A 22253-nucleotide genomic window follows, 5' to 3' on the forward strand; every position below is an offset into this window, starting at 1 on the left:
TTTATTGTTTATTGTTTATTGTTTATTGTTTATTGTTTATTGTTTATTGTTTATTGTTTATTGTTTATTGTTTATTGTTTATTGTTTATTGTTTATTGTTTAGTTTCTAGTTTCTTCACCCCTCAATTATCGCACAAGTATGTCATATTTCTTTATATGTAAGTTATTTATAAAATTACTTTTTCATGTATAGCTATTAACACCAAACTTTAGATATATGTACATACTAAAAAACATTCTTCCAATTTAAATTGAGCTTGTTTTAAAATTAAACGTATTGGAATTTTTGTATGTAAAACAAAACGTATCGATTGAGAAATTCTACTTCGGCTTATATGGAACGATTTGATTTGATTCTCGGCCTATCTTGATGCGAGGAGTGTGCTATGAATTGGTCACTAAATTTCTTGGTAAATCCATGGCAGAAACATTCTACAGTAAAATCCAGTTTCGTGTTCGAAGGGAACCGCGCAACGCGCAAGATTTCTGGAAGATACTTTCTACAGTGGTTGCCATTTAAATTGTCATTTCTTCCCAAATGCGTATTGCGAACGAAGAAAATCAGTTTATTAGGCGATCTGGCCTAATCTCTTTAAGGGAAATTTGTACTGCTATTTCTTCACAACTGTTTGCTGCGATCAAAGACAAACGTTTTCTTGAAAAAATAAAATAAAGAAAGAACTATCTACGTACTTGGATGGATAGGCTGAGAAATTCCTTTTAAACTGCAAGACATCCAACTGTGCACAACATTTGTAAGCGAAATCAACTCTTCCAAGGATCTGCATATAAAAATATGAGCCCGATTATTGCTTTTAAATCGAGTATCGCTAAAAACTAGGCTAGCAATATCACTGTCGAACCTAGTGTCGCACTTAAATATGAGTGACTGAACTACCTAAACCTAAGTAATCCAACCAAAACTCAAACCAAAAATATCTTAAATATCTCAAATGATTAAGGTAAGTATTTATATGTGCATAGCCTGATAGCCCGCAACCTTACCGTTGCATTCATTGTCTCTTTTCCCTACCTCGCGGATTTCTCATCATCTCCCCCAAAAAGCATTTGCTTGCTCTCAGTTGTATTCCGCATTCGCGGTCGTTCGCACGTGTTCGCCCCTTAGCTCTGCATCAGTGCCGCGCGCCGGTGAATGGTTGAAATAAACCGATTCCTCATCCCATAGCTGGCTTCTCCTACTGTTACGTCGTAAGGAAAAGAGGAAAATCAAACTTCGCGTAGATCTGCACCGGGTAAATCGTTCTTGTTTGTAGTGACGTAGTGGTTCTACAGTTTCGTGATTCGATGGCTATAAATAAATCTCACCAGCAAGGCATCGTTTTCTGGCATGAAGTGATTACAATCATGCCGTGTTACGGATAGAGTTATGGTAAACTCGCCATGTCTGGTGCTAAACAGTGAAAGAAATGTGGATCGATAAAAGTGACTACGACTCGGATCGACTTGCTAATGGATATGTGATAATTTCCTTGCTTAGCTGAGCGTCCTGAATTGCAGTGAATAATTGTATGAGTCACATTGTAACAATGCTTAAGTGCTAATCAGTATCATTTTTGAAGAGATAAGAGCACATCATCAACGGTGCACACAAGTGTAGCATCGTAGCATTCTCGGCAGTAGAAGGTGATGAATGAAGAAGCATCGGGAAAACAACCAACACCGAGTCTGAACCGAAAATCGCCAGTGTAAGAAAATTGTTTGTTTCCTCATCTTCCACCATGTGTTTACACGTGATCTGTTTTTCGTAAATCGTGGGGTGCATAAATATAACCACTGCGGAGAGTTAATAAAAGCCAATATTATTCCTTTGAACAGTCGGTATACTTTTGATGAAAAGTCGCTGGAAGGAAAATTGAAACCAGACGTAAGTGTAGGGGAGTATAGTGACCAGTGAGACACCAGTAACGGTGAGCAAAAATTATTTGATTGTTCAACTCAGAATCAGAATTTCTACGCTATGAAATGCCTAGTGGACATTGCAGGATCTCGACCTTTTGAAATGAAATTTGAAGCCCTCTTTGTGATACATCGTTTTTGTCCAGTACAACAATTTCCAACTTCACATGCATGACTCCCCAGGTAACCACTAAGCATTTGAATAAGCCGTTCATACGGGGTTTATGTATTTGAACTGCCCTACATAAGCAGTTCGAATGCATAACTGCATTGAAATAGCAGTAGTAGTGCTCAATAACTTTTGGCTGTTAATTGACATTTAAACTATAGTCACTATAGATTCCATAGACTCGCGGAGGTGAAGGCAACTGTAGCCAAACGAACTGTCAGTTCGTGTAGCCAAAGCTCTCGTTTGCACAGTGTCTTGCCCCTAGTTCTCAACTGCTCGTTAAGGGTGCTGGTACACGCACTCTTTGCCCAGACGCCAAATATTTGACCACTTTTGACAGATAAATTTTGGCAGGTTGTTTGGCTCTGTTTGTCCCTATTCGATTTTCGAGAGTGACAAATATTTTTGTTTGCCAGGTACACCTTGGTCAAAATTTAACTGTCAGAAGTGGCCAAATAATTGGCATTGGTCAAAGAGCAAAGATGGTTAGACCAGGTTAGACCATCTTTGCAAAGAGTGTCATACTAGCTTCAGAGTTAAAAGCAAAGCAAAGGGGATGGGAGATATGCGTTTCACAGCACATGTTGTCTCCCTCTTACAGGGCCTAAGCTTCTGTTTACATATTTGTGCAGCCTATTAGCTTCTTCGTTTTCCCTTCCTCATCTGGGCTCACCAGCAAACATTGCTGCCGCTAATTTGTATTGGGGAATTGGGCATCAAAAAGTTAATAATTCTCGTTTCGTCGGGAAACGTGTGCCGATTAAGCGAAAGGATTATAAGATTATTCGAAAGAGAAAAAGAGAATAAAAAGTACCACCTAGCACTACAATCACTATATATATATAGTGACTGTACCTAGCACAAGCTGTAGTGTGGAAGGACGAGGAAGCGGGCCGAGAAAACAAGAAGCAGACGTAAATCTATTTTAGTTTTGTTTTGAACGACGAGGCGTTACGCTTCTCTGACAATTTTTTGACGACGTTCCTGAAGATGTAGCCTAGGCTGTAGCGCTAAGACAGTCCGTTATTTTGCCAAAAAATGCGGTGAAGTAGTGCTATAAGCGGCTAATTAGCATTAAAAGCCTTGCCGTAAAGACAACTATAATGCTGAAGGAGTACTTACTGGTTACTTGGGCATAGTCCTAAACTTTTCAGCGCGTGACTCCCCTGATGAGCGCGTGACGCCCCAATGAGCTTCATGCGACCCACCAAAGAAAGGTCACAAATCCGTAAGTTCAGACATAAAAACTCCTGTTATCCATCCGATAAAAGTATTTGTTCTGCGATTTGGATTTCGGAACATTTCTTGACCAGTTTTAAAAGTGCTGTGCTATTATTCCACCCAACTAATCTATTGATTTTTATCCACCCTTATCTTTTGATGGGTTGGAGATATAACTTCCACTGGGCGTAAAGCTGGCCGGCTTTTCCTACGATATTACCCTCGTGGTAGCGAGTCGATAAAGGAAGTGGAGCTGACAGCAACGCACGCAATTGGCATAGAGGAGGACTGGATGAAGTCGAAACAGCTGGCTCGTGCACCACAAACCGGAGGTGGTAGTGGTAAACAACCGCAATTCTGAACTACAGGCAGTGCGCACCACAGACGGGTGCCCGATCAACTCTAAGCGGTCCTTGAATCAATTGAAGGTCATGATCGACGATAAGCTGAAATTAGGAAGCCACGTGGAAAAAGGCAAAAGGGCAAGCATGGCGATAGTGGCGTTGTCAAAGATAATGTCAAATAGCTTGGCAATAGTCTGGAATAAGCGGCGGTATGGCGCCCCTGCATGGTCGAATGCGCTAGTGGTGAATCGCAACGTGAAGCGACCCACAGGCTGATGTTGCTTAGGGTGGTCAGCGCAAACCACAAGGTCTCAAAGGACGCGGTATGCGTGCTAGCGGACAAGATGCCCATAGCACTATAGTGGTGGCAAAGGCCGAAAAGTGCTTCGAGTAGGCACCATGGCGAGGTGAACTTTCACTTGACAAAATTTCTGTCAGGCCATGGGTGCTTTAGGTGGTATCTACACCTTTGGGGCAAGACACTGTCCAAACGGGAGAAACCATGAGAGAAAGTCTGAGAAATAGGTCTAATCAGAAGACGTTTAAAATCAGCTGATTTTGAGGGCCTTTGACAGTTCTCCTATGAAAATGACAGTTTAGCCACAGACAAACAGACGTAACACCTTGAACGATTTTCATGGAAATCCATCGCCCAGTACACACTACCATCACCTGGTGGAAAAGTTGCACGAATCACTGTGTTGTGCCATATCGTCAATAGAAGGCGCTAGTGTGAAACGTCAAACACATAGAAAAACGATGCGCGCGCCTCTCGTTGTGAAAGCCCCAACTATGAAAAATTAAAATGATCGTTAAAAGCGTGGTCGATGGAAATTTCGCAAGTGTTACGTCTGTTTGTCTGTGGTTTAGCGTTTGCGCCTTTGCGCCTGATATCACGTTACACTTTATATAAATAATCTGAGGAATTGTGTGAAATTCTGAGCAACACTACGAGCTTGTTTTCTGTCGTAAGATCTGTCTTACCCCTAGATCTGCGCAAATTCAAACTTGCAGGCTCCCCCGCATGTCCAGAATGCGCAGACTGCGACGAGACCACGGACCATATGCTCTTTGAATGCCCACGCTTCGTGGAGCAAAAATCGAGTATGCAGGAGATATGCGGTAGAGATATAACCATAGACTAATATCAAGACCTCGATGTACCAAAGGAAACCATTAAATTTTGTGTTTCCAGTCCGGTACCCAAAAATATTGATAACCGTGTATTTTTTATACGTGTAAATTGCCTTTTGTTTGAATATATATTTAGCATGTCACTCCGATCTGACAGTAAAGGATTAAACAAAAATTACGTAATTGGGTACCGAGGATTGTTCACAATTTGCGAACTTGAATGCGGAAAAAAATGCGACCATGACGCCGCTGATATCACTCCATACAGCATTATTAGAAGGATGTGTACGAAGACGGATAAGTGGGATTCCGTTACTTCCACTGTCCCCCAAATCGTACTTTAACAGAAAAAATGGCGGGCCGACTAACAGCAAGTTGAGTTGGCCTCCTCCCAATCCAGGAGCTTGAGTTCAACGGATAGTCTATAGTACCAGCCAGGACCCAAGCTTCCAGGAGAGATAGAACAACTTAGGGGTACGGCTAGAGTGGACGCGTCGAGCGACGCGACGCGGATTTGACAGCTCCTTATTATTGATTGTTATTCATTTGCGTGCAAATTTCCGCGCCGCGCCGCGTGACGCATCCACTCTGGCCGTACCCTAAGGCGATAGCTGGTGAAACGCTAACCAATACAAAGTACAGTCCCGATTCGTTTCTTTGGCGGCTCGTTAGATGGGCGTCGTCTCGATGGTTGGATGTTCACTGGTTGGGGCAAAACGCAACTAAAAAGCACTGTCAGTGTCAAAATCGATGCCAAAACGAGTTTGACGTCTGACCTAGGAGCAAGACACTGTGCAAATGAGAGCAACTTTGAGGAATTCGGAGTAACTCTTTTTATCGATGATCGACGAAATTAGTTGCAAGACATCCCCAAAACTGCAATTTTCATTCAGCACACGCAATACTTTGCAGTTTGACATTGGTGCCAGATCACACTTTGGTATAACTAGGAGAAAATCTAAGTAACTGTGAGGAATTCTGAGCGACAATTCGAGCACAGATTTTCTCCCATTAGATCTGGCTTGCCCCTAGGTACTCATGTACGTTCCCCCCTTTGTCATCCCTAACGGTCGTGCCGCGAAGGTAAGCAAGAGAGGGCAGATTTTTTAGTGGGTCGCAACCTAGGCGCAAGACACTGTTTCAACGAGAGCAACTCTGAGAAATTCTGAGAAATTTTGTTAGAGCGGACAGTGGGAACACCTTTCGGACGAGTAATTAGAACGCGGTTTTACAAGGAAAATGATCTTTAATGAAAAACACGTCTTGTTCGAATACAATGCAAAACAGTAATGAAAAAAGTCCCGTAACTTCTGTGTCGGTAGACGGGTGATGAGTGCGGCGAAAAGGTGGTGCCCGATGAAGTAGGGGGTTTCGATTATCTCGCCGCTTTCGCTGAATAGGGTTGATCAAGAGGAGATTGCCGTCGCTCCAACACTCCTCCTCAATCTCCGATGGAACCATCCGTGAGCCCCAGCATTTCCGAGAAACGGTTATGTTTGATTGCGGCAAGGGGCTTCGTTAGGATGTCCGCGGTCATCATGTTTGTAGGACAGTACTCCAAACATATCTCCTGGCGTTCGCAGAGGTCCCGGACGAAATGTTGACGCGTTTCTATGTGCTTCGAGCGCTTGCTCAGGCGATCAGAGCTGACAAAGCTGAGACAACTCTGATTGTCCTCGAAAACAGTGGTTGGTTGATTCTGTTCTTCGTTGAAGTCTTTCAGTAATCGACGTATCCAGACAACCTCTTGGCAGGTTTCACTCAAAGCACAGTACTCGGCTTCCATTGACGACAAGGTTACCGAGGTTTGTTTCCTGCTGATCCAACTAATGGCGCCACCGTTGAAGAAAATCACTGAACCTGTCGTTGATTTGCGGCTGGAGACATCTCCCGCCCAGTCAGCATCGGAGTATGCTACCAGACATGTCCCAGCGGCTTGCGATCGTCCCAACATCAATTTCCATTCCTGCGTTCCCTTTAGGTATCTGAGGATTCTCTTAGCTGCCGTCCAATCGGATTCGTAAGGGCTGCTCACTTTCCTGCCCAGAATTCCAACTGTATTCGCAATGTCCGGCCGAGCTGTAACAGCGATATATAGAAGAGCACCTACCAAACTTCGGTAGTGCTCCCCATCCTGCAGCGGCTCACTGGGTTCCGTATCCTGAGGGTATCCAACATTCATCGGCGTACGGCTCGGCTTCGCATTTCCCATTCCAAACTTCGCAATCGTCCTCACAATGTAGCTTCGCAAACTGATAGAGTAGATTCCATCGTCCTTTGCCACCTCCATCCCTAGAAAGTAGCGGGTTTCTCCAAGATCACAAATGTCGAAGAACTGCTGTAATCCATGGAAGACATCGTCGATCATTGCTTGGTCTGACGCAGCGACCAACATGTCATCTACATAAACTAACACATATATCCTTCTTCCATCCGGAACCGCCTTGAAGAAAAGACACTGATCTGTTGAACTTCGCTGGAATTCTAGCTTCGAAAGCACCTCTGAAAGCTTCTCGCTCCAGCAGCGTGCAGACTGCTTCAATCCATAAATACTGCGCCGGAGCCGGCAGACATGGTTTTCTTTCCCCGGTACCTCAAAACCAGGCGGCTGTCTCATGTAGACTTCTTCGTGTAAGGTACCATACAGGTAGGCTGTTTTAATATCAAAATTCCTCAGAACGAAGTTGTTTCGTCCCGCCACAGCAAGCAGCGTCCGCAATGTCGTGTAACTGACCACAGGAGCGTATACTTGGTCATAGTCTACACCGAATTTTTGTGTGTAACCCTGGGCTACAACACGCGCCTTGTATTTCACGATGTCGCCGTGTTCATTTTGCTTCACCTTGAAGACCCACCGGCTCCCAACGATCTTCCGGTTCTGCGGGGCCTCCACAAGCGTCCACGTGCCGTTCTTACCATGAGAATGCATCTCGTCCTCCATAGCGCTGACCCAGAATCTCTTCTCCGGCGACTCCATGGCTTCACGAAAGGTCGTCGGTTCCACCACGGCACGCTTAGCAATGCCGACGACGTAATCCGACAATTTGCTCGGCATCACTCCTCTGGTCTTCCTGTTCGGCAACTGCTTGATTTGTTCTCCGGTATTTCGCTCCTCCTGAACCGGATGATCCTCATCAAAACTTTCAAAACCTCCCGCATCGCTTCCGTCAGAGCACTCGTCGCCGTATGATCCAGAATCCCTCGCCGACTTCGGTTCTTCATGTCCCTGCTTCGGCAAATTCGAACTGGCCTTCTTCCGACTGTTCAGCTCCACTTGCGACGAACCGTTGTCCCATTCGACGAAGCTAGCGTCTCTGCTCACTGTTATTGTGTCTGTCGTACGATCCAAAAATCGGTATCCCTTCCGATCCTCCGCATATCCGACGAATGTCAGCTTCCGCGACCGAGGGTCCAATTTGCTCCGTTTCACGTCAGGTATATGGACATACGCATCGCTCCCGAAGACTCGCAAATGATCCAGTACCGGCTTTCTGCCGTACCACCGTTCGTACGGTGTACCGTCGACAGCTCGGGAGGGAAGCCGATTCTGTAGATACGCTGCTGTACGGATGGCCTCGCCCCAGTACCGTTTCTCCATGCCGGCATCCAGGAGCATGCATGAAGCCATCTCCTGGAGGGAGCGGTTCTTCCGCTCCGCCACTCCATTGGATTGAGGCGAGTACGCGGTAGTACATTGGGCAACGATGCCCTCTTTTGCATAAAAATGTTGTAAATCTTTGTTTATGTACTCACCGCCGCCGTCCGATCGGATGATCTTGGGCTTCCTCCCGAAGTAGTTCTGACAGAACGACACGTAGTCCTTTACCTTCTCCTTCGCCTCCGACTTTTCGCGCAGCAAGTATACAACGGTGAACCGGCTATGGTCATCTATCAGACTCATAAAGTACCGATTACCGCTCGGTGTCACGTTGTTAAATGGTCCGCACAGGTCAGTGTGGACCAGATCCAAAATATCCTCCGACTTCTTGTCCATAACACTAGGGAAAGGCTTCCGGGTGAGCTTCCCCTCAAGGCAGATTTCACAAACTTCTTCTCTTCGACATTCCGTCATTTTCACTCCGCCGCCGAGGTTTTCCCGATTCACTTTATCGATCGCGTCCATGTCCCGATGGCCGAATCGCCGGTGCCACAAGTGACGACACTTCTCACTGTGGCTGTCACCGACCGACTGCATCGCGCGTTCCACTTCACTCAGTTTATACAAGTTCCCGAATCGCTCGCCGATCGCAACGACATTCCCGGAACTGTTCACGATGTCACAACCGTCATCATTGAAACGCACTTCGAGTCCTTTGCTTGCCATCTTTCCGATCGACAGGAGGCTTCCATCCAATCCCGGCACAAACAACACTTCACTAATGCGAATGTCAATCGGTTTCCCGTCACCGCCGATTCCGCGAATAACACCTTCACCCAAACCAGCCGTTTTGGTTTTGTTGCCATCGGCCAGAACAACATCTGCTCCGGCACGCTCAGTCAGCGACGTAAAGAAGCTTCTGTCACTTGTCATGTGACATGATGCACCGCTGTCCATGATCCACACATTCTTCACTGTATGCCCCGCAATAAAACACAACGGCTCACTGTTTTTCTGCACTTGTTTGGCCTTAGGAGGTGCCGACTTGCCCTCCTGTTTCGAATCATTCCCGCTGCTCTTCTGCAGCGCTAAAAACTTCCGGCAATTCTTCTTATAATGCCCCGGCTTTTTACAGAAGAAGCACACTTTCTCATCGTCGCGTTTTGTGTTCGATTTCATCGCCTTTTCACCAACCGATTTACCGTTCGACCGATCCGCACTCCGTTGGTACGCGTCCAACAGTTTGGATTTTACGAGATCGAGTGTTACGTCCGCGTCCGGTCGGCTTTCCAAAGCCATCACTAAACTGTCAAACGAACTCGGTAAACTGCGAAGAATCATCGCCACTTTTAACAACTCGTCGAGTTTCTGCCCGACGTTCTCAAGCCGCTCGAACAGCTCATCCAGAGCGACGAGGTGACTTTCCATATCACCGCCTTCGGAAAGGTTAATGGAGCACAACCGTTTTAAAAGTGACACTCGCGACGACATATTTGGTTTTTCGTGGTACGCCTTTAGCGAGTTCCACGCCTCTTTTGCACTTTCTTTCTTCTTCACCAAACTATACTGCGATTCTTCCAAGCACAACCCGATTGTTGCCAAAGCACGTTGATCATCGCGAATCCAATCGTCGTCCGGCTGCTCTGGCTTTGCACCGCTTATCACATGCCAAAGTTCCTCCCGAATGAGCAGCATCTGCATTCGGAAGTTCCACGACTGCCAGTTACTGTTATTCAGTCGTATGAAAGAAAGTTTCGAAATGTCCGCCATATTGTATCCACTTGTCTCGCACACGCGTGCCGAAAACCGCCGACGAAATTACCCCGACCGAGAAAAACACTTTACTGCGAAAACCGAATCACTTCTGCGTTTTCCGATCATCCACTGGGCCCATCACCTGTTAGAGCGGACAGTGGGAACACCTTTCGGACGAGTAATTAGAACGCGGTTTTACAAGGAAAATGATCTTTAATGAAAAACACGTCTTGTTCGAATACAATGCAAAACAGTAATGAAAAAAGTCCCGTAACTTCTGTGTCGGTAGACGGGTGATGAGTGCGGCGAAAAGGTGGTGCCCGATGAAGTAGGGGGTTTCGATTATCTCGCCGCTTTCGCTGAATAGGGTTGATCAAGAGGAGATTGCCGTCGCTCCAACAAATTTGGTATAAATGGGAGAAAATCTGAGGAACTGTGAGGAATTCTGAACAACACTTCGAACACAGATTTTCTCTCGTTAGATCTGTTTTGCCCCTAGGTCGCAACCCACATAACCCGAGGAGTCTCATTCTTATTCTGAAAAACAGGTTTCAAAAGCCCCCTCAAACTTCAAACCTGAAAAGCGGACCCTTCCACTTTGTGAAGAATTAGCTTAAGTTAAAATTCACAAATAAAAAGAAATTAAAAAAACCTTCCACTTGACCGATTTTGCTCAAATTTTGAACGTAGCTTCTGGAAATCAAAAACAGCCGATACCGGAGGAAACACTTGGATTTTTTTTTCAAAATTGTTGTTTTGCATATAAGTGTGGGCCACTAGGCTAGTTTATCTCGGGACCCAAACTTTACTTCCCTTCCGAAAGGAAGAACTCACATTTTGCGAGTTTGTCGGGAGTGGGATTCGATCCCAAGTCCTCGGCGTGATAGTTGAGTGTTCTAACCATCACACCAGGTCCGCTCCACACAGGAAAAGTGATATATTTATTTGAAAATTCATTCCTTGCACAGAAAAAAAATATGTTTTCGTTATTCTGCTTATGCTATACATCCCATAAAACTACGTGTATTGTGTAGGCGGGGCAAGATGGGTCACCCTAAGTTTTCAGCATGTTGGCATAGTTTTTTAAAATGTTTTATTTTTTATTGAAAGCCTATTCCGTGACCTAAGTTATCGAAGCGATTTGAGAGCTGAAGATTTGTGTACTTGAATTTATTATTTTTTGTGAAAAAACATAGGTTTTTGAAGTCCGTTTATGGCTGCCTGAACAGAAATCTTTAGTTCTTAGAACCAACTACTACCTAAAGTGTTTCATCACTGCTTTCATGTAATCTGTACGAGTGTGACGCTTGGATGTATAAATAAAATTGAAAATGTAGTATCTTTTGTTGTAGAAAAATCCAATTTTGTGTTACCTGACCCATCTTGCCCCCGTAAAAAAAAGTTGGGGCAAGATGGGTCATGTTTTGAAAATTGCTTGTCAAGAACCAGGTCTCAAACCTTATGACCTTTCTATAATCTTATATAATAGATGACTGGTGTATCTGCAAGTCGTGGTAGAAAACAGAGAAATGCCATTTATATTTAGAAAGTTATAGGAATCCATTTCTTAGGTGACCCATCTTGCCCCCTTTACTGTATGCTATATGATGAATGCCAGGATGAATGCGTTCCATTTTTCAGAATAATTCGGTTTTCGAGAATAATTCGAGGAAGGGTCAACGGTCTACGTAATTGTTTCGCTGTTAATTAGCTAGAAAATATTTGGAAACCAGGACCAAACGATTTGAACAAGAGTTTTCTTCGCACCCCCTGGATGACAGGTGCCAATCCCCTTTGGGTGTCGCGACCCACTATTTGGGGACCTATGGTCTAGTCTATCTATATAAATAAAAATGGAATAATGTTTGTATGTCACGAATAGGCTCGGGAACGGGTCAACAGATCGACAAAATTCTTTCACCATTGTTTTCGTGTAGGGCTCCGACGTGTTCGTACGGAAAAATAATTGCAAAAATCGACCGGGAAAGTAACAAAAACGGGAAAATTTAAGATTCCATTTTGCGGGCCATTTCTCTCCAGATCTGCATGTCAAGAAACATAGTAGGCAGGCAGTACGACGTTTGCCGGGACAGCTAGTTTTTAATAAATTCATTGACTTTTATTTCTTAACTATTCACTTGACAGTATTACGAGAACGGCTACTAGACCGAACGAATGCTTTTACTTATAGGTAGGGTAAAAAATATAATTTGGACGTGTATATAATTTGGACATGCACGGCGATGTTTGCCTTGTTCCGAAGAGCCAATAGAAGTTGATACTTCTGAATATCGATTATTGGATCAAACAGACCCTATTCTGATGACTTACGTTGAAAATACGCTTAACAATTAAGAATTTACTTCAAAATTATCGAAAATGTAAAATGTTTCACTAAATCCCCTCAAATGCACAGGTATGCAAGACGACATACGCTACACAGTCACATACAATATTCACCTCAAAATCGTTGAATTAATAATTGTAAGAAGTTTAATAAAAGCCTTATTGCAATGAAAACTGTTCAACAAAGAAGTATTGGGCAGCCAATCTCTTAACATTCATCTAGAACGCCTAAAATAGGTGGTGTCCAAAATACATTACAAGTTTTATACTGTAAATATATTTTGGTCATCTGACGAACTACATGGGGATGCTGTGCGATTGCATACTTGAAGGCGTATTATGTGGTTCTGGCGATATTTCCTCGATTTTAACAAAAACCGTAATTGTTATCAAAATAGATGCCTGTTAAGCGGAGAAATTTGATTATTTACAAGAAAATATTTGTTAATTTAACGTACTTTCATGATAAAGCAGTATTCATGGCTAAACATGGAGATAATTGCCCAGTCCAAATTATATATACCTGAGGGTGTCCAAAACATATATTCGGTGTCCAAAATGCAATTCTAACAGACGATTGGAAATTGTGATTTTCTCAGGCTAAAATGCGTTCGTTAAGCTTTTTATCACCAGGAACGCAAAGTACAATCATATTATAAGCGTAATAGTAACTTTGCAAAATAATCAATTCCTTTCTAAGGAAGCTAGAGGACGATTTTTCTAACGTTGTCCTCAGCCTGTCCAAAATACATGAATTACCCTACAGTGTCCATAATAGTTATTTATGTAACGAGGTGCAAAAAGTTGATTTTTTCAGCACGAGTCGTACATTTATCCAACGAGGCTTGCCGATAAATACGAAGAGTGCTGAAAAAATCGAGTTTTGCAACGAGTTCCATACAAAATTTTATGCAATGATTTTTTCATTATACAACCCATTTGGGTTGCATAATGTTCATAATGCAACTCAAATGAGTTGCATTATGAACATAATGCAACTATTTTTCATTATGCAACTCATTTCAGTTGCATAATGAACCAGTGCGGAAAAGTTGGCACCAAAATGAGTTAAGTAAAATTGTAATTATGATACTGAATTGCATAAATGAAGTAAATGTACAAAATATCGAACAAACGTTCTCTCACTGCTGACTACCTTTCCCCTACAGCTCCCTTAGTGTTTTACACAGTGTGCTTTTATTCCTGTCGAACTTATTTCTGTGGTTCATTGGATGAAACGAAATGCTCGGTCGACCGCCCTTCAGTATGGAAATAAGCAGAGAAATAAGTCTATACGTACGTACTTCATTATACTCCCATCATAACCAGCGGGCGACGACGACGAAGTCGACAGTTGATGCAGGTGTGACAAAAGCTATCATGCGTGACTAAGAAAACGGAAACAATGGCACTCGGTCATTTTTGCGAAACAGACTTCGAATGGTCGTTGCTGGATCAATACCTACACTGAAATAAATTTTGTTGTCGTTTCCACCGAATCCATGGTAGAATTAAGAACTGTACCAACAATTTTCAACCGAATGCAAAATTCTGTTAATTGTACTGAAACATTGTCAATATTACCATGCGTGTATTACTGTTGACTAAAAACATTCTTGGTTCTACTATTTGGGCATTGCCATTTCGACCATGTAGACTTGAATGTTGCGCGTCTTAGATAAACATGGTCAAAAATACAATGTCAAAATAGTAACATCAAGAATGTTTTTAGTCAATGGTACTTCACGCATGGTAATATTGACAATGTTTCAGTACAATTAACAGAATTTTGCATTCGGTTGAAAATTGTTGGTACAGTTCTTAATTTTACCATGGATTCGGTGGAAACGACAACAAAATTTATTTCAGTGTACTTATCGCCACCACACTGCTCCGCTGCGGCCAGGCTTTTATGGTTTTTAAGGAGTGTTCCACAGTCGTGCGATATTTGACGAAGATAAAGGCGAAATACGTTGTCAGAATTATGTATTGATTTCAAAATTCATAACACGCACGACGACAGAACATGTTTGTAGGCTGTTTAAAATTTCATTGAAAATGTTGGGCTGCACAGTGGTTCCGCCATAGGCCATTACATAATTAAAAATTTGACCTCAATGATACTGTGCTATCATTGCAATAACATAAAGTTTAATGCTTTAAGAAATAGGGTCAATCATTACTTTTATCAAATATAGCGCATTTAGTTCACCACTGGACTATCGCACTAGTTTTCACGAGTGCGAAAACGCAAATAAAAGTGCGCGATTGCATCCAATCAACTTGGTGTCTTCAGAGCACTTATTCAGTATACGTCGAAGAAATAGTGCGCCGAAGACATCAATTTGATTTGATGCAATCGCGCAGTTTTATATACGTTTTCGCACTTATTAAAACTCAGTGCGCAGTCCAGTGGTGAACTAAATGCGGTATATACACTCCCGTTCAAAAGTTTGGGGTCACCCTCTCAAAAAAATATAATTTTTTTAGGCCCATATCTCCGCCAATTTGCGTCCGATTTCAAAACCCTAGGTTTTTTTTTTTTTTTTTTGTCTGTATTAACGAGATTTTTAGCCCTAGGCTAGTTCATCTCGGGACCCACGCTTTACTTCCCTTCCGAAGGAAGAACTCACATTTTGTGAGTTTGTCGGGAGTGGGATTTGATCCCAGGTCCTCGGCGTGATAGTCAAGTGTTCTAACCATCACACCAGGTCCGCTCCAAAACCCTAGGTTTCATTCAAAAGATAATAAGTCAAAGAAACTTTGAACATGATTTAAAAGAAACTTTTTCAAAAAAAAATTGTATGTAAACTTTACCCAAAGTTGCCAAATTTTCTAAAAAAATGAATATAAACTTACGGCAGTGTCGCTGGAAGTTGGGTTGACCAAATTTTAAGACGAGAGCGGTAATATGACCCATTTTCTATTAGCTTTCAACTGCTTTTTACAGAACTTAGCTAAAAAATCTAGAAAAAAAGTTATTAAGTAAAATAATCCTTGATGTCATCGACCAAAAGTTTGGGGTCACCCCTCAATATGATGTATCGGCCAAAAGTTTGGGGTCACTTTCGTAAAACATGGAAAAGTGATTTGGTGATATCTTCGTCATCTATAGTTTAATTTTAATTATTTTTTTGCTCATTTCAAAGATAATTAACTAAATTTACGTTTGATGTCTTCAACTTAACGTATTTAACGATTTTTGTATATAAAAATGTTATGTAAAGTTAACACATTTTACCACGCTTCAAAAAATGAGGCAACTTTACGTTAAGTTTTAGTATGTAAATTTCAACAAATATGTGTGGTTCAATGTCTATGCAGTAAGTATCATTCATTTTGTTTCAAATAAGCCAAGAAGAATTAAAATTGGATGAAAGATGACAAAGATATCAACAAATCACTTTTCCATGTTTTACGATAGTGACCCCAAACTTTTGGCCGATACAGCATTTTGAGGGGTGACCCCAAACTTTTGGTCGATGACATCAAGGATTATTTTACTTAATAACTTTTTTTCTAGATTTTTTAGCTAAGTTCTGTAAAAAGCAGTTGAAAGCTAATAGAAAATGGGTCATATTACCGCTCTCGTCTTAAAATTTGGTAGACCCAACTTCCAGCTACACTGCCGTAAGTTTATATTCATTTTTTAGAAAATTTGGCAACTTTGGGTTAAGTTAACATACAAAATTTTTTGAAAAAGTTTCTTTTAAATCATGTTCAAAGTTTCTTTGACTTATTATCTTTTGAATGAAACCTAGGGTTTTGAAATCGGACGCAAATTGGCGGAGATATGGGCCTAAAAAAATTACATGTTTTTGAGGGGGTGACCCCAAACTTTTGAACGGGAGTGTATGCCGAAACTTTTCTGCAAAGGTCATGATAGTAGATGTTCTTAAATAGATATTTTATTTGATTTTTTCTAATTTCAGTATTATGCATTCATCACTCTATTGAAAAGTCTCATCCATTCGACATGTATTTGGTTGATTGTGTTCGACTCTTACATAGTTGAAATTGATGTTTATCACAAATTCGTATGTCATTCTTTATCATTTTATTTGAATAAGTGTGACTGAATTAGATACTTAGAAAATTTTCAACAAGCCGGAAAAATGTTTCCCCTTCCGACCTCTTCGTACGTTCTTCTATAAAACTTTCCTATAATCATAAACAATGATGTACTGGCGAATTTAGCTGCGACCGTTTGCGACCAGATTGGGGGTAATCACTTAAGTGTCGTACCTTCAATTTACTCGAAAACTATCAAGACCTCCCGCATTGCATTGCCAGGGAACACTTTTTCCCAACTTTCACTAACTTTATCCATTACAGTATGTGTGTTTCACTATTCTTGAGCAGTTTTGACTACCGTGGACCGCCTAAGCTAATATTAGTATATCCAAATCAGTTGGTAAACAAAACTGCAAAATAATGAATTTCGGCTCCGTAATGCCAAAAACTCGTTTGAGCCTATTTTTAATAAACAATACAAAAACAAATTTTAAATATGCATCAAAGCGGTTTAATAAAAAACTCAAGAAAATCATATTTATGATCGCCCTCACATGGGACTGGAACCAGTGTGGGCTGGTTTGATTTTAGGCAGAAAATGTGATAGGAATAGTTTGAGTGTTACGTCTGTTGTATGTGTGGTTGGTATTGACATAGTCTTAATGGCATAATTAAGCTGACGCCATTCAAAATAACTATGTCAGTCTTGTGTCATTTCAACCTTTTGATATTTTCATCCTTTTTGTATATTCATCCTGTCGTTAGTCAGCCTTTTGGAATTTGGATTTTTGCGTTTCAGCTTTTCGTAGGTAACCGGTATCAGATATGTTTGACATATTGCATATTGCGCATTTCCCACCCCACTGGATCCCTTTCGCAGCTAATATAATTTCGGGATAGTGAAGAAAACTGCGATATTGCATCGAATCGTTTCGGTGTCTTCGCGCACTTATTCAACACCTTGTAATGCATAAGGGAAGATTCAAATATTACGTCCATCAATTTTTGGGATTTCTAGACCCCCCCTCCCCCCTCTGTCACGCATTTTCCCTATACCTAATACACGTAGTGTCACACTTTTGTAGACCCCCCCCCCCTCCCCCAAATGTTGGACGTAATTTTTGAACGTTCCCTAAGTGCGCAGAAGACACCGACACGACTCGATACAAAATCGCAGTTTTATTCACGATCCCGCACTGATACTAACTGCGAAAGGGGTCCAGTGGGGTGGGGAATGCGAATATCACCAGATATATTGTCGCGCTTATCTTTTATTAGAGTCCTGCGGCGGTCGTACGCTCGCAAGGCATACCGCCGCATGACAGTCGCAAGGCAAAACAAAAGAAAAAGTGATCCCGCCAAAAACAAAATCACGTGGGTTTCGCGAAGTGACAGATGTTTTTGAATGTATTTGTGACGAACGGCAAGAGTAGCTCAGTGGAATGAGTGTTCTTGCTGTCAAACCCCATATAGTGGAATTATATACTTTTAAATCTGGTGACGCTGTTATGATTAGTGACTGTCGCGCTAATATCAGAAGCCAGAGGCAGATAATCGCCATATTCTGATTTTTCTTGAGAGGCATAATATATGCATGTTGAAATCACTGCAAAATCTATTTTTTTATGTTTTTGAGACACTCCAGAATAAATCAGACGGTTATTATGGTTGTTATTTCTGTCTTGGGTTAAATTCAATATTTTCCAAAACTGTGTTTTTACATGTTTTATTTTAGCAATTATGAAAAACACCACTATCGTTGACGTAGCGGTACATACAATGATCATTTTATTGAATGCTTGTAGTGATTGCAAATCAGTTGTATTATTGATAATTATGCAACTTATTTTGATTGCATTATAAACAAGATTATCATAAAGGGTGAGTCGATAATTATTGTGCCATTTCCAAACTAACGTAACTTCTTGCCTACTTCACCAAAATCAACCAAATTTTGCACAGTTTCTCCTTATAGTCTATTGTTTACATATAATGAATTGTGCAGTTATCAGTGAGATTCCGGTCGATATAGAATAAATTTTGTTAACAGTATGAATTTCAAATAACTCAACGTAAATATGTACAGATGGGTAAATTATTGGTTAAATTGGGAAAAAATCCACAGCTCAGGTGAAATTTGAACTCACGCCCCTTATTCGCTAGACAAATGCTTTACCAACTAAGATACCGAGCCAATAAATGACCTGGCAACCTAGTTGTCATAAGGTTCAATTCTAATTTCATAGATCTACATCATCTTCCCCTAAACCGCAAATATAACCATCTCTGTTGTACATATGTACGAAGAGCGAAAGCGATTTGTTCATTGTTTGAAACTGTATGCCTATCATACAGGCACTGCTTCCTCAACAACTTGTAGAGGAAGAACAATTGGGTTTTTAAATAAAAAAAAATGTATCGATTTTTTGATTTTATCCGAAGAAGCACCTTTTTCTGAGCCACTATATTTTTTTTTCAGATTTTTAGAACTTTATTTTGGTATCTAAAATCAATTTCATTAAGTTTTTTTGAAATCACCTCTTGACAGCTGGGCAACTGTTTGACAGCTCCGCCCAGTACAAAATGCGACAAGGGGTGATTCGACAAATCGCAAGCTTCAAATTGATTTTTAATAGGTTCCCGGGCACCAAAATTCATGAAAATTTGTATTTCGGCTCAGTTTAGCGTGCAGATTCAGAATATGGGATTATTTCAACACCGCTAAAGAAGCCAATTGCTACCTGGAAGGCGATCAAACTATAGACACTATAGATTCCATAGACTCGCGGAGACATGGTTGAGCAATACGATTTTAGTGTGTTTTGCCGTGAATTTAGAGTGTACCGAGCGAATATGACGTCACGCAATCCACTCCCAACTAACAATTGCGAGTCACAAACAAGCACGCTTGCTGAATTGTTGCTTAATAATGGTAATGATAGCTGAACTAAAATTATGCTCTACACATTACTGTTTAAATGAGTTTTCAATTGAGAAAGTAGTCAATGTTCGACTTTCCTCATCGGTATCAACAATGATAAATTGAAACACTTTTCAAAAGTTTACCAAGAAATTTATTCGACAAGCATTGATTTCTTAACAAAAGTGTTTAACAAAACATTTGTCTGCATCTTATTGTCGGGCCGCCACCAAACCGGACTTCGCACAATCAAGTCGCGACGCGACCCAACTCGCGATGTTTTTTAATCATGTCAAAAGTAGTGCGCATCCTTCCCGTTGTCGTCAGCAACACAGCGCACTAGATGCGAAACAGTTGCGACACTTGTTGACCGAGAAAATTGCAATTTTTGATTGAATGTCGGTCTTGATTCCAACCGGATAGACAATATTAAGCTGATGTACCGATAAGCATATGCTCCTGAACAATGTGCTTTTCACTTGTCAAATAAACACCTTCAGCCCGGTATAGTTTGACTCGGAACTTTGTTCGGATTATGGGACAAATCATGGCTAAAACTTTATAGACAACCAAGTTATCAATATTTCAATATTTTAAACGAATCACATAAAATAAAACAGAATAGTATTATGTAGTTTAACATTGAGTGCCAAGAGACGTAATCAACGTGAAAATGAGGCATTTATTTATTATTATTAGTCTGTAACAAGATATCTTGTACCTTGATTATTATATTTTTTATCTTCCGCAGCAGTTCGATTGTACGAGACGCTGTCGTGTTTACTAAATATTGTTCCCACAATCACCCAGATAACCAAACGGCATTCAGAAATAGACACATTTCAAGCATCCCTAAATATCCTTATGCACTATTTATTGAACATAATATCAAGATTACATGACAAAAGCATAATTAAAAAAATGCTTAACGGATCTTCGACTGAGCACGAGTAGATTACCTAAACAGATGTTGTGAATGCACCATGTCCAAGACCATACCGCACCACATATTGTCATACATTTTTAAAGATCGATATTTAATAATAAAAATAAAAACATATTCATATCGCAATTAGTACGTCTGGAAACAATATCTTCAATAAGGACCAACACTTTTTGGCTGCATTCGATACAAGTTTTCTCACCGTGCGATAAAAATACTAACAGCGAAATCAGAATGGAAAACACGTGTTTTTGGTTGAACAGCCGTTGAAGTATAAGGTGTTGTTCAGTTGCTTGCCACGTGTTGTGCTAATTCACCACTGCTGAACACAAGTTCAGGAGTGATCATTATTGAGTCATGGGAAGAGTATGTTTTGCTTTGGGTGCTGCATCTCACCATCACTAGGATAGTGCAGATAGGAAGGCATACGGCTGGCAATCGACAGGTCTCGAGTTCTAATCCGGATTTAGGTAATTTTATATGTAATTCTTATTTCATAATAGGTGTTCTCAACATGAGAGCTAATAATTACTCTCGTGAGAGTTCAACATTTTTGCATTTTATTTATTTTCTGTCATTTTTGCCAAAGCTTAATAATAACTTTCTTGCACATTTGTAAAACGCTTTGAACAACAAAAAATTAAGTTGGTGCACAACATGATGCTTTATAACTTCTCCAAATTTGTGTGAACAATACCCGAACATAGGTTGTACGTGAAAATAATTCAAATGTTATTCGACATTATGCTGAATTAATTCGTCATAATGGTGCCTGTTAAATGAGTGATTGTTAGTTGGGCTGTCGTCAACTATTTAAGCTACAGAGCCAATTAATGACCCGGCAACTTAGTTGTCATAAGGTTCAATTCTAATCTCATTGATCTATATCATCTTCCCCTAAACCGCAAATATAGCCATCTCTGTTGTACATAAGGTACACCGGGGCAAGTTGAAACGGGTGGGGTAAGATGAAACGCGAAGTTTTGAAATAGATTTCAATATAATTTGGAATTTATTTTTTCGCCAAAAGATTGTTTAAACCAAAAACTTTGTGTTGTGGTATTCAAGCTGTTTGCCATCATTGGATAACATCATGTTAACCCACTGTTTCATCTTGCCCCGGTGTACCTTATGTATGAAGAGCGAAAGCGATTTGTTTATTGTTTGAAATTGTATGCGTTGAGTTGTTTGAAACTAGGTTTGAAATTCAAAATTGAACAACACGGATTGGTATTACCGAAAATTTGCACTTTGAGTGAGTCGTTTTCGAGCATCTACATCTACGTAGTTATCCGTCGTATCAAACAGAATGCGAACGACGCGTTTGATCTATAGACACTATAGATTCCATAGACTCGCGGAGGCGTAGACAACTGTAGCCAAACGAACTGTCAGTTCGTGTAGCCAAACGAGCATGACGTCTCAATTTCAATAACGACAGCCCAACTAACAATCACTCATTTAACAGGCACCATTATGACGAATTAATTCAGCATAATGTCGAATAACATTTGAATTATTTTCACGTACAACCTATGTTCGGGTATTGTTCACACAAATTTGGAGAAGTTATAAAGCATCATGTTGTGCACCAACTTAATTTTTTGTTGTTCAAAGCGTTTTACAAATGTGCAAGAAAGTTATTATTAAGCTTTGGCAAAAATGACAGAAAATAAATAAAATGCAAAAATGTTGAACTCTCACGAGAGTAATTATTAGCTCTCATGTTGAGAACACCTATTATGAAATAAGAATTACATATAAAATTACCTAAATCCGGATTAGAACTCGAGACCTGTCGATTGCCAGCCGTATGCCTTCCTATCTGCACCATCCTAGTGATGGTGAGATGCAGCACCCAAAGCAAAACATACTCTTCCCATGACTAAATA

At 40.9% G+C, this 22253-nt stretch overlaps 1 protein-coding gene across 4 annotated transcripts in view; it reads left to right on the forward strand.

Annotated features, from left to right (window-relative positions):
• Positions 1-1071: 1071 nt before the first annotated feature.
• Positions 1072-22253, forward strand: part of LOC109419389 (uncharacterized) — a 30738-nt gene continuing 9556 nt past the window's right edge. Inside the window, exon 1 of one of the 4 annotated variants that reach the window (XM_029877756.2) lies at positions 1072-1706. The gene's annotated coding sequence lies outside the window, so the exon portion shown is untranslated. The other 3 variants (XM_029877758.2, XM_029877759.2, XM_029877757.2) reach the window with 3 other exon arrangements.

The sequence above is a fragment of the Aedes albopictus genome, chromosome 1 (genome assembly GCF_035046485.1).
Source record: "Aedes albopictus strain Foshan chromosome 1, AalbF5, whole genome shotgun sequence".
NCBI classification, from domain to species: Eukaryota; Metazoa; Arthropoda; class Insecta; order Diptera; family Culicidae; genus Aedes; species Aedes albopictus.